Source organism: Chrysemys picta, chromosome 12 (assembly GCF_011386835.1).
Source record: "Chrysemys picta bellii isolate R12L10 chromosome 12, ASM1138683v2, whole genome shotgun sequence".
Taxonomy (NCBI): domain Eukaryota; kingdom Metazoa; phylum Chordata; order Testudines; family Emydidae; genus Chrysemys; species Chrysemys picta.
Genome location: NC_088802.1, coordinates 38,393,349 through 38,402,940, shown reverse-complemented (window position 1 = coordinate 38,402,940; position 9,592 = coordinate 38,393,349).

The following is a 9,592-nucleotide window of genomic DNA, read 5'->3' as shown; positions in this document are numbered from 1 at the left end:
AAGCACACCCCAATCTCTGAGTTTCTTTGAAGTGTTCCCCTGTGGTATACAATCCCTGACACTGGTTACTCACAGAAATCACAGATCCTCTGCCCCAAAGGTGCAGTGTACCCCAGCTTTACCTTGTATACTGTTCCTGTATAGCACACCGCACTTGTAATGACACAAAAAGAGGTTTACTTAGGAAAGAGATTCTACTAGAAACAAGAGGGAATGATGGAAACAAATTGTTACAAAACAAAAGAATAAAATGTGAACCTGGGTCTAAACTTACTATTAAACCTTTCCTAGCTAATAAAGTAGGTTCTGCCCCTCTACTCCCAGTTCAGTCTGTTACAGAGCTAGCTGGCTGGCTTCAGAACAACCAGGATCCAATTTTTCACATGAACATCCCTGCTTCTCAAGATGTCTCCTCAATAAAAGGATCAAGAGTGCCTTTCCCCACCCTGTGTTGTACTGAAAGAGGCTTATTCATAGGCAGGGTGATTCTTTGTTGGTTGTAATTTTCCTTTTTTTTTTTTTTTACCCTGAATGGTTTTGATTGTTTGCAGTTGTCTCTGGGGGTTTTCCATTTAAAGCCTTGGGATGGATCAAAGCTAGACAGCTGGTTCTGGCTACCCAGGGTAGGGTGACAACTTCTTCCTGCTTAAATGTGCCATCACAGAGACATTATTCCCTGATGACTAACTTTTATTTCAAGTCCATAAAGCATACTTTCAGTATATTATTACTCAATTATTACATGTATGTAGATTTCACAATGATTATGAATCTTGACACATTGTGATGTGGCTGGTGTAGTGAGTTTGTCAGGTCTGAGGTGTTGTTTGCACAGAACAGGGGACCCTTTGCCAATGATTCTGTGTCACACCCAGATCTTGCTTTTACTCAAGGACAAAACTCCCATTGACTTCAGCTGGAGCTGAAGTAAGCTCAAAGAGAGCATATTTGTGGAGTCTGTCACTGAATAAATTAACCTAGATACAGTGTAGTTGGGGGAGTGCCTGTCCATGTTGCCAGACAGTGCAAGTGACATTGACCTGTTTGTTTCTAAGGGGGTGATATGTTGTCATGCTATTACTCCAGCTGGTTTACAACATCCACACAAACTTGATGTTTGCTTCCTGGGTAGTGGTGGGGGGCAGTAATGATGATTGTTAGGCAGTGGCCAATGTGGCTGGAGCCCTCACTGTTCACTTCCAGACTTTCATGTTAAGGGTCATATTATTTCTGGGTGTTGTTGGGACTCAACCGCAACGCGTTTCTAACCTGAGCACTCTTTAACTTTTGTTTACAAATCTCTTCAGCAAATTGGGATTTTTTTTAAGAGTGTCTCAGACTGATAGCCTGCAACCCGAAGGTCAACTCTGATCTGAAAACAATGGCAGATTTTGGATCAGTCACTTTCCAGAGCGATAAAACTCTCCAGAACGAGTAGCCCTCCCACATGCAACAGAATTTTAGAAAAAAATGATTATAGTATATGTAGGCACTGAACAAAGATTGCAAATATAAATGGAGATTGAGCAAATAGAAATAATCATGTTGAAAGCAATAAAATTTTTCTAGCATTTGGTTGCTTTTCTTTAATCTACATTTTGCTATAATTAAGGACCAAAGTATATTATACAAGAATATACATGACATGCAAAGTGGCATCAGGCTCTGCTGTACCACCAGTCCTTGGCTGCAGTGCTTCCTTCACCCTGTAAGTGACAGCAGAGTCCCAAAGGGTGGCTAGAGTCTCTTCTGTAGAGAGGCAGCCAGTGGGTTTTCTTAGGAATTGCTATGTCCTATAAGGTGAAAAAGTGTGATCAGATATTTTCTTCCCCAATGTGTAATTCTACATTACTGTGTTATAACTCTCCTCTCTCCTGCCCTCTTTTACTACCCTTTTCCTCCCACCCACCTCCCATGCTCCTAAGTTCTCCTGTTGCCTCCTATCTCCCTCCTACATGCCTGATCAATGTCCTGCTCCTTCCATGCTTCCTTCAGCCTTTCTGCAGTCTGACACTAGGGAGCCTGGTTCATTTTGCCTTTACCCTCATGCCATGTTTCCTGGTTCTATACCCCCACTTCTTCTGGGGCTGTTTCCAATCCGTGCCCTTGCCCACTGTACTCAGCAGCTGGAGACAGAAAATCAGTTGAGATGTATAAAAGTTGCTCTTTATACTAGTACACTTCAAAATAACTTATCTTTTCACATCCACGCTCCATCCTTTTTTTGCAAGTAAAAGTTGCTTCTCAATAAGGTCACCACCCCCACAGAATCAGCATTTTTAGGCCAAGTCCTTTTGGAAATTCACTGAGAAGTTTTTTAATTTTTTAAGAAGTGAACAAGTAAATTTTCAAAAAACACAAAATTCAAAATGAACTTTTGGAATTAAACTCTCTAGAACAATTCCACCCTGGGGTGAGATGTGATCTGCACAATTGCAGAAAGTTAAGCTTCTCTAGGAGGAAGTTATAGTGGAGGAAAGAAGACTGGGCTTATAAAGGGAAGCTGGTTTCAACCATCAGTCCTCAGGATTACATGCTCCTCAGGTTACAGGCTGCTATCCCTTCCTATTAATAACTGGAAGAAGGGTAAATGTGTTCTGCAGATCACGGCTGTGAGGGTGGAGTGTGTGTATATATATATATATATATATATATGTGTGTTAAAAATAGACCTATGGTTTTGAATGTCAGGCTGAGATGCCCCATTACTGATGTATCCACATTGTGGAGTCATGCAGGGACCCTGGCAAACAGATGTGTGAAAAGCTTGTGGGCAGGGGGATGGCTTTTAACTGTATATAACAATCATAGAAATATAAGGCTAGAAGAGACCTCAAGAGGTGATCAAGTCTAGCCTCTGCATTGAGATAGGATCAAGTAAACCTAGACCATCCCTGACAGGTGTGTTTTCCAACCTGCTCTTAAAAACTTTCAATGATGGGGATTCCACAGCCTCATTGGGAAGCCTATTCCAAAATTTAACTACCATTGAATTAGAAAGTTTTTTTTTTATAGTTGCTGTTTTAGGGTGGGATTTTCAAGAACTGATTGGAGTAGAGAAAAGCCAATGCTAAGTCAAAAGTAGAGAGAGGTCAGTAAAGCGTGTGTTTGAAAGTCCTGCCTATAATATCACTCCCTAATCCCAGGACCTCATCTCTCTTGGTCACTGACCTGCGGACTCATCTTTATCCCTGGTTTTCAGTTTGATCTTTTCACTCACACAGACCTCACCCACCATCACAGTTGCAAAAACTGCCTGGGGAGGTAAATTTTGCAGTTCCATGCTGCTTTTCTTCATGTCCTTCATCTCTACTATTCTGGTTTCAGAATGGATCCCACTCAATGATCTTGTTGGCCACTGGTTGTTCTCGTAGAAATAAGTAAGACTGGTTAAATCCAAGTTTAATGAGCTAGTCTGCCAGATGCTTTTCATGAGAGGAGGGGGAAAAAAACTTTTCTTCATGACACCAGACTGCCTGTATCCTGCCACCAGAATAACTTCTCTTTATTCTTTTACAAAGCAAAAATATAGTCTCTTACATTCAAGAGAGTTACCATGTTCTTGGTTTAAATCTTCCATCTCTGAGCAGGGCCCAAATTATATGCTGAGCTATAGCCTGCACATCTTCAGTGAAGTCCAGGGTGGTTACAGGATTAAAGGAGTGCTGATTTCTTTGGCCCTGAAAACTTAGACAAATAATTGTAAAGGCTCTCCAGCACAAGCATGGATTTTCTGATGAGAAATTGTTGCCCCATAGGCTCATACAGTTCTCAGTAGTGTGTTGATGGCTAGTCAGCTTTCTTATGGTTCTAGAGATCTTTGTTATTCCCAGGAAGAAAAATGCATCCCTCTCAAATAGAAAGTAAAGGGGCCTCTGCATTCTTTCTGAGTGGCCCTGAGACTTGTGCGAAGATGAAATCTTTTTGCAAACACTTCTAGAGCTGTCATTGCAATTAGAGCTGGCCAGAGGACAATTGTTCTGTTTTGTGGCTACTTTCAACTCGTTGAAATTTGTTGTTGTTTTGCATTGCAATGAAAATAAAACCTTTCAACAGTTTTTGCAAAACAGAATTGTTGAAACATCCATTTTCAGATCAAAAAGATCAGATTTTTTATTTGGGTCTCTCTGTGGAGTCAGAGCACCCTGGAGCTCAGAAACTGTCCCATCAATATTGATATTTCTCAATGAAACATTTCAGCTTTGATGAAATGACATATTTTGATGAAAATCTGTTTAGTTGGAAATGTTCTATCCAGCCCTAATTGTAACTAAGTAGAGGTTACTAGAGGTCAAAACCAGATTTTTAAATATGATCTCACACACCTGTTTTACTAAGATTACAGTATGTACCTAATCTTCTGCTCCTTGATAGGACAAAAATGTCTTCAAATCAAATTGGCAGTTTTTTTATTTACTTCAACTAGGTTAATGTTGCAATGAAAATGGCTCTGCTAGGATGTGAATGAAAATAGTGAACATGAAAGACAGCTGGAAGAGTTGTTTTGGGCCTGTCATTTGAGCTTTGGTTTGGGAATACAACAAAACAGACAACCCCCCGATACCACAGTGAAAAAGGATCTGTGCAAACTCCAGCTGGTGGGGAGAGCATCAGTTCTTGAAACGTATCAACCTGTAGCAGTACCATATACGTAGAAGTGGCTGAAAATAGAGAACAAAATATTTTCCTCCATGCCACACATTTATGCATAAACTCTATTCTCCCTTCCCAAAGACACCAAAGCATCAGAGGAAAGTATCTGTTGCTTATGTTGCTGAAATACATTACCTGGTAGTGTGACATTTAATTTCCTGCAATTCAAACAGTGGCCATTCCTCTCCAATCAGTGATTTATTTTATTTTATTGTCCTAGTTTATGCAGGTCACTGGAAGATACTGTAGACTTGAAGACTGGATGTTTTCCTGGCTTCTCTATCCTACAAAACCAAATGGAAATCAGAAGCCCTTTCTTGGCAGGGGCTCCTTTTTAAATATAAACATGGACTCTACATCCTGAGCAGTAGAGGTTTCAAGTTTTGAGGGGCTAGAAATTATTTTTTTTTAAATGACAAGCATGGAGGGTTTGGGGCAAATTTGTTTATACTACAACTACCCCTGATCAGAGACAATACAAGTTCACAGCGATAGGGCATATCAGACCTGAAACGTGTTTTGTAAGTGGTTTAATGACTTGGATGTGTCCCGAGTTTCCTCTCACTCTTGCATCTACAGACTTGAATGGAATTACACCTGACTTTCACTGATGTGAGATCAGAATCAGGCTCTATATCACTACCCATCACAGCCATGATAATACCTTTATTTGTTTCTTACAGTGGATTGTGTTCTGCCACCCTTACACTGAGCAGTGCCTTACTCCCCAGTGGGATTGCCTGACAATTTAAAGTATTACTCTACCTTAGTAAGGGCAGCAGAATTTGGCCCTGAATTTGCTGCTTATTAGTGATAAGTTAGTGTAGTGATTTTCCCAACCAGAGAGGAAAAATAAAATACTGAATATCTACAGTATATATCTAAATGCAAAGCAACACTTATGAGTTTCAAAAGCAGCCTTTAAGGAAAATATACTTTCTATATAAGCAAGCTATATTTTATGTTTTAAAGGGTCATTCAGCAAACTTCAAATCATTATTAATATTCAGTACAGCCATTTGCTTTCTAACATTAAGTGATAGCCACTAGAAGGTGTTACTACAGTTGCTGTTTGCTGTTCTTTCTAGAGTTGGCCTATTCTGCACTCATTTATTCAGGTGCAACTCCACTCCGAGCAACTTCAGCTGGGCCCAGAGTTTGCAGTTTGATCTTGTGAAGTGTTGTGCCTCTGTTTTATCTCATAATTGTAATTATATTTTAATTAATTAATAATCATACATCTTAATAAAAGAAAAAAGTCACCCATGCATTTAGAGGTATAAGTGAACAATATGGTATTAATCTATAATGTACAGCACAGAAAATACTTCCGACATCCACTCAACAACATTAAGAATATATTTCATGTATATTTTAGCTATACGTAAAATAAAATAGCCTTGTTCTGTGACCTTGTAAGCCATATAAAAATCACCCTAACCTGCAAGGTTACTTCGTGTTTTAGAAGACACTATATATCCCAGTATATGAGATTATGACATATGCATCTGAGAAAGGTGGGCAAAATTAATTACATTGATCTGGTTTAGTTCTTTGGAAAATTTATTTTTGTATTCCTACTGAGCTCTTATTCCATTGGAACATCGCTGCTGTTACAGGCACTTAGTCCATGTTGTCAGAATTAATCCATTGGCAGAAATGGTCACCAACACAAACTAATATTTCTCTCAATATGATAAGAAATGTAGTTCAGTGGAATCATCCCCAAGAGTGCTGATTCAACTGTCAGCTTGAATGGCTGTAGCCAATACCATTGAAAATAAGCACACTTCTGGGCAGCAGCCCATGTCCCTGGGCTTTGCAGTCACTGAAACTGCTCCCTTTTCTGAGGGGGTCTTTTCCCCTTTGCCATGGCATGCCAATTTTAGCTTTATGCATCTAGCCATTTGCCTTGTTCCTCTCATCTGATTACCATACACTTATGAGGCATAATACTTGCACGTAAGCTTCAAAATGTTTGGTTGAGGGTGGGGGGAACTAAACTACTTACGTAGAAGGCATTACATCTGAGCTGAGCAAAATACAAGAGACGAAGTGTTATAAGTTCTATTCAAATTCTTATACTGCCCTCATTATCACACTCAGCAGATGTATACACCACATGCCTATATAGCAAATTAAAACCTACAGCACTGGGGCCTCTCCAGATCTCAAACAAGCTAGTGTGTTTTAGTCTGTCATTGTATGTGCGTACTGTACAATAATAACCCCTCTTACCTGGCCTTTGTTTATAAATGCCAAACAAAGTGAAAAACGTAAATACATGTTGGGAGGGATTGAGGGAGGGAGGGGCGGTGTGCTTGCTTGCTTGCTTGCTTGCTTGCTTGAAGTAAAAGGGGTATGTATCACTGTTATGAATGTCATTCTTACAGTAGAAAGGCCTTTTTGAAGAGGAAGGTTCTGGAGTGTTTTCCTAAAGCTGGTCTGACTCTGGAGTCACATAATCTCTTCAGGGAGTTTGTTCCATAGCCAGATCCTTTGAGTGAGACTGCCTTTCCCCAGCTCTCATGCACTTAGTCCTGAACTTTGTGAACTGCTGATGCTTTGCTATTTCAGTGTCTCTAACTTCCAGGTACATGGACAAGGTGCACCCTGGTGCAGCCACTGGAATGTCCCTTCTACATCCCTGTTGAACTCCCAATACGTAGAAGAATATTGCCATGTTCCACTGTACTACAAACAACAATGAAAGGGTTAAAGGAATGTGTTGTAATATACCTTGAGACTTTTTCCCTTCTCCCCATTGTCTGTCTCAGTTCTTTGTCCTGGAATAATGAACAGCTGGTATACATAGCTCCTGGCTGCTCTGACTGATGGATGCATGGCCCTTCTGGACCACTTCTCAGGAATTGCTGGAAAGCCTTTTTCCTCCGCTTGCTCAATACAAACAGGTTGCTTGGTGATTGATCATGAAGCATCATACTTTGCAGAGCAACCTTTAGATTTCTGTGTCTCAGGTAAGCTGAATGATATGATGTAACATCACGTTTGTATCATAAACTGACTTTCAAGCTACTGAATAGAGCCAAGGCCTACCACCCTTGCTACAGCTCAGTTTTCTGTTCAGGGCCAGTTAGAACATCATAGGCAACAGCAATAGGCGACGAACAGAACTACAGCAAAAGAATAAATGGACAGAAATCAGACGTCAAGAATTATAACATTCAAAAACCAGTCGGAGAACACTTCAACCTCCCTGGTCACTCAATTACAGACCTAAAAGTCGCAATTCTCCAACAAAAAACATTCAAAAACAGACTCCAATGATAAACTGCAGAATTGGAATTAATTTGCAAACTGGACACCATTAAATTAGGCTTTAATAAAGATTGGGAGTGGATGGGTCATTACAGAAAGTAAAAACTATTTCCCCATGCTAATTTTCCCCTACTGTTACTCACATCTTCTTGTCAACTGTTGGAAATGGGCCATCCATTTTTTTTCTCCTGCTGATAATAGCCCATCTTAATTGATTAGTTTCGTTATAGTTGGTATGGCAACATCCATTTTTTCATGTTCTCTGTGTATATATATATCCTACTGTATTTTCCACTGCATGCATCCGATGAAGTGGGTTTTAGCCCATGAAAGCTTATGCCCAAATAAATTTGTTAGTCTCTAAGATGCCACAAGTACTCCTCGTTCTTTTTGCAGAGCTACAGAACTTGCAGGAAAACAAAACAGCTTGTACCTACCTGCAGCTAACTCCACTCCAATCTATGGCAGCATAATCCAGAGGATAGACTCTGAGTTTTGGAGTCCAGAAATGGTCCAATAAATAACCCCTTCTCCCAGCTCCTCACGGCTCCCCTTTAATTTCCCCCTCATATTTCATTGTTGTTTAAATGTTAGCCTTTGTGATCTGACCGTGGTGCTGAACTGCTGATGGGACAGGGCTGGGTTTACTCCAAGGTGATTATTTTCAGGCACTTTTGTTATTAAAAACCCATCTGGGTCATTTCTGAGTTAGTTTGTTTCCAGTGTATTAAATCAGGACGATTTAAACATGTTGATTTAAAAAAAACAACACAACTTAATAATAGGTTGTGAAGCCTTTCACCTCTAGGTCATCCATTCAATTCCAGCCCAGGTCAATAGCAAATATCATCTCATGGATGTTCCATAACTTATGTGAAATAATTGGATTATCTCAGTCAAGTTCTGAGTGGATACAGGTCCACAGCACAAAAGGACACTACAATTGGTAGCAATTGGAAACCTTGTTAGAAATCTCACCAAAGAAGCCAAAGACTATTTGGACTGTGGAAATGGAAAGTGAAGTCCAGAGCAGGATTCAGGAACAGTCATTGCAGTGTGGGTGAAATGTGCCCAGCTGCATCCTTTGCTATGCCTATTCAGTGGGTAGAGAGAGGATTTAAGTCTCTAGGCTTGACAATCTGGCACTTTTCACTGGCACCATTTGACGTTCTCTGCTCAGTGTCCCCAACCAGTTCCCCTATTTTTCCCTATAACCACACTCCTATTCCTACCATTTTTTTAGTGGTCCCAAAACACTCATTTGGTTTCCATATCATTGTGGTCCTTCTCCTCCTGTAAGGGAAGGGCCATAGTTGTTCCAGTGGTGGAGCCTTCTTCAGGGTCTCCACACGCTCCTGGAAGTCAAATAGACTGTCCCTTCATTAGCCACACATCACAGCTAAGTGATTTTTTAAATGCCCACAAGGAACAGTCCAGGATCCAGGGAAATGGAAAATAAACTGTTAAATTTTATTGGTCTGAAAGTACAAACATCTTCTAGAATAACGCTACTGATGTGATCTCAGTACTAGCATCCTGCACTGAACAATTTCATTCTAGTAAACAGGAACCGTTGACCCTGTTGGATGTTGGTCAGCATCATAAAACCTCTCCATAATTTGGAACAATTAATCTCTACTGTCCATTTCTGCTCAGGTGA